The following is a 6,607-nucleotide window of genomic DNA, read 5'->3' as shown; positions in this document are numbered from 1 at the left end:
TCAAGGCCTTGAAGCAGCAGGGGGCTTGGCATGTGGGGAAAATGGCATAGCAGGGAGCCTATCCTGTGGGAAGCAAGGCAAAGGACATCAATAGGGCCTAAGAGCATCTCGGGGCACGAGTCCCTCTGAAGCCACGAGAATGGATGTAAAACAAGGCACCATTCTGCCCTAGTCATGATTTTGTTAGTGTTGCTTCTGCTTTCATGGCGAATGGACTGTGGAGCTGAGAAAGGCAGGAGGGCTGTTTGCAGTTGCCTGATTTGGGCAGGGATTCCAGGAGGAAGAGCAGTCTTCCTTACCAGTGGAGTGCACATGAATGGGCAGGAGTGAGGTAAGCACTGGAAAAACAGATGGGAAAAGGAAAATTCCAGAATGTTGTACTTTAGGCAATTACAGTATGGCTCAAATGCCTGGGGACAACCAAGGAGAATCTAACAGAAGCAGGTCTCCTTAAATAGTTGATAGTTGATTCATCTATCAACTGAGTCAGGACAGCAGTATCCACACCCCTCCCCAACACACACCACCACCACCACCACCACCACCACCACCACCACCACCACTCCAGTTAATTGTAACAAAGGACTGAACATGAAGAATTGGTTAAATGAGCACTGGAGGACAGAAGACTGAAAGGGAACACTGAACAAACAGTGACAACCCCACTAGTAACCCCAAGGGTCAGGACATAAATGAGATTATCAGAAGCAGATCCTCAACTCTGGCTCTGAACTGGGACCCAGCTTTCTCTTCTTTTTTTTTTTTTTTAATTTTTTATTAGGTATCTTCCTCATTTACATTTCCTGATATATGCTATCCCAAAAGTCCCCCATACCCACCCCACCCCTGACTCCCCTACCCACCCACTCCCACTTTTTGGCCCTGGCGTTCCCCTGTACTGGGGCATATAAAGTTTGCAAGTCCAATGGGCCTCTCTTTCCAGTGATGGCCGACTAGGCCATCTTTTGATACATATGCAGCTAAAGACAAGAGCTCCGGGGTACTGGTTAGTTCATAATGTTGTTCCACCTATAGGGTTGCAGTTCCTTTTAGCTCCTTGGGTACTTTCTCTAGCTCCTCCATTGGGGGCCCTGTGATCCATCCAATAGCTGACTGTGAGCATCCACTTCTGTGTTTGCTAGGCCCTGGCATAGTCTCACAAGAGACAGCTATATCTGGGTCCTTTCAGCAAAATCTTGTTAGTATATGCAATGGTGTCAGCGTTTGGAAGCTGATTATGGGATGGATCCCTGGATATGGCAATCACTAGATGGTCCATCCTTTTGTCACAGCTCCAAATTTTGTCTCTGTAACTCCTTCCATGGGTGATTTGATCCCAATTCTAAGAAGGGGCAAAGTGTCCACACTTTGGTCTTCGTTCTTCTTGATTTTCATGTGTTTAGCAAATTGTATCTTATATCTTGGGTATCCTAAGTTTCTGGGCTAATATCCACTTATCATTGAGTACATATTGTGTGAGTTCCTTTGTGATTGGGTTACCTCACTCAGGATGATGCCCTCTAGGTCCATCCATTTGCCTAGGAATTTCATAAATTCATTCTTTTTAATAGCTGAGTAGTACTCCATTGTGTAAATGTACCACATTTTCTGTATCCATTCCTCTGTTGAGGGGCATCTGGGTTCTTTCCAGCTTCTGGCTATTATAAATAAGGCTGCTATGAACATAGTGGAGCATGTGTCCTTCTTAGACAGCTTCCTGCCCAGGAGGGGGACAGGTAGAAAGCTGAGGGCAGGAGCCACATCCTCACCCACCATTGCCTCACAGAGAGAATCTCTTTCCCTCCTTGATAGATGTTTTGCCCCCTATAGAAGACCCTAGAAATGTCTGGCAAAGCAAACAATGCCACCTGTATTGGTAAGGCCCAGTGCTGCCAGATGGTATACAAAGGTAGCTTTGGGGCCAAGAACCAACAGCTCAAAAACTGCCATTAGGCAAGAATAGACAGAGCTGAAACTGGGGGCTATGAACACTAGCTTGGGAGATACTGCTGTGTTATAGAATACAGTGACAGCAAGTGTTCTGAATGTAGCTAGGCTCCGAAGGGTGGCTACAACCCTGCAAAGCTAGCCCTCGCCTTCAGGTTGCTTCTAATTCATAAGACAACAGCCAGACTACAAAGCAACTCTCGGACCTGGCTCCACCTCAGTGTCAACACCAGATGAGTTCCACAGTCACCTACAGAGTCTTTATGCAGTGGCCCAGGCACTGATCAGACCCTGAAAAGCCTGAGGCAGGGGACTGGGGTGATGGAATACAGCTTCTGGCTAGGTTTTGAAGACAAGGTAACAATTGGATGTTGGGGCAGCTTCTACAGACAAAACAGAAGGCAGACTGGAGGGGAGGCCAGGCAGCAGCAGCACTCCTTGATCTGAGTTGTTGGTCTTCGTTGCTTACACAGTCTCTCTGGGTCTTAAGAGATGGTGAGAAGTGAAGTTTATAGAAAAATGTCGGTTTCATTTAGACTGCCGCCATCATCTACACAGCTGTTCCTCTCCCAAAGGAATTAATACATGAATCTCAGACACCCCTCAGCATGAGCCTAACTGATGATATGAGAAGGACCTACGGTTAGTCTGGGAAAAAAGAGAGACTCCGGTGACCCAGCAGGGGAATGCACACAAGGCCGGAAGGAGCCATAAACTCAGCTACTGAGAACCCTGTAGCCCCTGAAAATCCCTGTTCTGTCAGTCACATGGACTGCTGGGAAAGCAGTTGCCAGCACCCACCCCCTTTCCCCACAGGAAATACATTCCGGGAGTCATGTGAGCAACTGTACTCACACAGATACACAGGCATGATCTTGTATGTATGTGCCAGCATCCATGTCTGCAGTCGATGCTCCGGAATCATTCTGAGACCCACTGAGGGAGAAAGGAAGTGTGGCTCGCACTTAAAAGCTGAAGGCTGGCGTGATCAAGAGAGAGCAGTAGAACTTTGCCAGTCCTGGCTTCCAAGTGGTCTGTTTTGGCTTCTTGCCAGCGGACATCCAGAAGCTGGGCTTTACAAATGTTCTGGGTAAATAATTAACTCTAAGGGAAAATACAATTTGGAGTGATGCCCAAGGGGGCACGTGTTAATGACAAGCCTGACCCCGCCCCAGAAACTAGAGTTGTTTACGCTGAGTTGAAGGAGTTGGCAAATGGGCTCAAAGCAGAGCCGAGCTGTTACGGGTCTGCACCGCTTCACCAGGAGCTACAATGGCTAAATTTTCCTTCATGGGGAAAAAAAATTCATTTATCTCAGAAATAATGCTTTCTCTCTAAAACTGTGCCTGTTTGGAGGCTTATTTCTTTGATTTTTTTTTCCTTCCAAGAAATATAATAAAGAAGTCTTTTATCTTAATAAAGTCAGACATGGGAAGGTTCTCTCTAAGCACTAAAGTAGACAACAAATTCACTCAATAAAAACTAACCCAGGATAGCCCCAGTCTGGCCCACAGCGGGCTGATATTCAGGAAATGGTGGAGGGAACACCAAGACTCATGCTTGGTGGGCTTTGTCGGGGAGGGGCTGGCTCAAGCTTCACAAGAGCAGGACATTCTTAGGGTCACAAAAATAAGAGAATTGGAGGAGCAGAGAAAGAAAAGTGGGTTTATGAGGGAGCGGAGGGCACCGGAGAGGGGTTGCTGGACTCATATGTCTGATACATGAATGAGACGCCAGGGTCCACTGACGGCCACATTGGAAGGGTCCATAAAAAGGATTTTAAGTTGATCCCAAGGTTAATGAGGACCAGACAGTGCAGTGCTGGAAATAAGTCACAGAAGTAAAAAGTAGTGACTGGCATTTCACTGTGTTCCAGGCGTTGTACCGCGCAACTTACAGATGCTGGCTCCTTTCAGGCTCACAGCCCTATGGGGTGGGCACTATTGTCTCTGTTTCACCAGTAAAGGAACTGAAGCCCAGAGAGGTCCCATGACTCAGAAGTGGCACAGATATGTTGAGTGACAGACCAGCCTTGACCACAAACCTGTGGTGGGTATAGACTGTTACTGGTCTTTGCCCCGTCCCATGGCTGAGACTAGGAAGCTCACAGATGGTCCAGAATGAAAGCGAAGGCCCAAAGGTGACAGGCCTGCATCAGAACCAATACCACAATCAAGTCCTCATTTGTGGCTTACGAGTTATGGCAGGGGTTCCAATAACTGCACAATGCTGTCCCTTCCTCTTTGTTATCATATTAGGACAGGCCAATCAGCTAAAACACTGAATTCCTCAGAGCAATGTGCTGGATTTAAAGTACTGTGCAGATGCCAGGACACCAGTGGCTGAAATACACTTTCACACATGAAGGAGGCCAGATTAGCCTTTCTAGCCCAGCTCCACCCTGCATGCATGCATGCATGCTGTGGCCCTTCCTTCCTTCCTGCATATTGTGCTTTTTGCATGCTCAGACCTTCCTGCATGCCGTGGCCCTTTCTGCTTGCTTTTCTGATTTTCACAGACTGGCCTTTCCTCACTGCCTTCCCCAGCACTGTTGCCTCTCCAGTCACAGGTTTGTGTGTCCATTCCTGAGGATAAAGAAGCGTCCTGAGTCAGGCATTCGCTGCCTTTGACTTGAGTGTTTAGTGCCCAGATTAAAACAAGCCCCAGTTCAGCTGAGGGCAGACACAAACGGCTATGATTCATAGAGAGGCAAGCGTCAACTTCTCTGGGGACCAGAGTGATGAAGGAGGCTTAAAGGTAAGGCCACACCTATTGTGGGAGACCTCACCTCAGAGCCCAGTGGGTTGGCCTCACCTACAGAAGCAAGCTCTTCTTTCCCAGAGCTGCAGCAGCAGCCTGGGTGGCACACAGAGGGTCTGGTACATCTGTGGGATTCCCAGAAGGGTACCTCATTTGATGGTCACCTAGGAAAAGCAGCAAGGTCAAGTGTGACCTATCATGTCCCTTTCTCTCCTACTCCCTGTAGGGTCTTGTTGTGGCTCGGTCTTGGATGTGACTCTATAAAAGAGGACAGGAAATCCCGCTGGGAAGGAGAGTCTCAAAGATCATGTGGACACAGGATGAGAACGAGCCCCGTGAGGGTGGCAATGTCACCACGTCTCCATGTGGCTGCCTCTGTCAAGAAGCACTGAAGATTCCCGAGTTCTCTCCAAGACTCTGGGAGAATGGCAGCCCCCAGGGAAACACATGAACACATGCTGATTTTGCACAGGAACTGGGCACAATGGCTCGCACCTTGATCTCAGCACTCAGGAGTCTGAGGCAGGAGGATCCCAAGAGTTCAAGCCCAGCCTGAGCCACATAATGAGCTGTAGGGCTTTATAGCAAAACTATGTCTCAAAGCAAACAAACAAAAGAAGAAAAAAATAACAAAAATAAAATTCAGGTTCCAGGCACAGAGGCCAGGGTCAGAACTTAGCTGTCATGAGCTTGGTTCTGCCCTAAGACAATCGTGCGAAGGCTTATTTTGTAGTTTTTCCAAGGACATCTTGGGAGGCTCATCATTGTCTCCACCATGAGGAGACCTCCTCCTTCCAGAGGTCTCTTGACCTAAAAGGACCAACATTTGGGCCCCAGAGCAACACAAGCTCTTCAGGGACACAGGCAAACCAGGAACCTACACCTGAGCTCTGTGGTCAAGGGTAGGCACCACTGCTGTGTCAACAAATACAAACTGCGAAAAGCTGCTAAAAGCACACGCCTCTGCCTGTGGGGATAACGGAATACGCTGACATTTAAAGAGCCCCTCAAACGTGGCAGGGTCAGCGATCCCTGTTGTGGTCCAGCAGGCTGCGCTCTGGCCTCTGCCCAGGGTGGGCATCCATGAGGGAGGGTTGCCTAGGCAATGCCTGAACAGTGGGCCTCTACTCACAACTGATGCAATTAAAATGGAAACCTTTAGAGCATACTTCAAAGAGAAGCGAACTATGCCCTATCAAGGCCCTTGTTCCTACCACCTGCAAATAAACCCCAGCTCCAAGTTCCTGGGTTGCTCTGTCCACAGCCTCGCGGCTGCTTCACATGCTTTCCTGTTAGCATGTCTCTAAGCTCCACCCAACAGTTACCTAGCAACAGCTTACATCTCCACCCACCAGGTACAAGCCAGGAGCCAGGAATATAAGACCATTACTGCCCCTGCACCCACATACACACACATACCTCCTCCCACATGTTCCTGGCAGCTTCTTCTCCCCTCCACCCCCCCTCACCTTCTCGCCGCCCCCCTCCTCCTTTCTCTGCCTCTACCTCCTTCTCCAAGTCCCCTTCCCTCCCCGCCAATAAACCTTCTTTATCTTAGGTCTTCGCATAGCTTGATTGTTCAGTGGGACACCTTGGCTGACCCGCTGAGGTGCTCCCTCCCACCGCACTACACTGCCAATTTTATAAAACCACTTTGGTGCCAAAAGACTCGACAGGCTCTTCTGTGTACCTCAGGCATGTGCGCCAGGATCCTAGACAACTATGCTTTCTGGCTCATTGATCGCTCATCACCCCATCCACCAACAAGTAAGTTTCCCTTTTGGTTTTTTTAACATCTCCCAAGAAACTGACCTTTCAATGTCCCGCACTCCTCTGATACTCTTAGACAAGGGCATTTTCAGCCGCCGCCCTTAATGCTTTCATGAATCCCGCCTGAGTC

This window comes from Mus musculus, chromosome 9, assembly GCF_000001635.26.
Source record: "Mus musculus strain C57BL/6J chromosome 9, GRCm38.p6 C57BL/6J".
In the NCBI taxonomy this organism is placed as follows: Eukaryota; Metazoa; Chordata; class Mammalia; order Rodentia; family Muridae; genus Mus; species Mus musculus.
Note: the sequence above shows the minus strand (reverse complement) of the source record.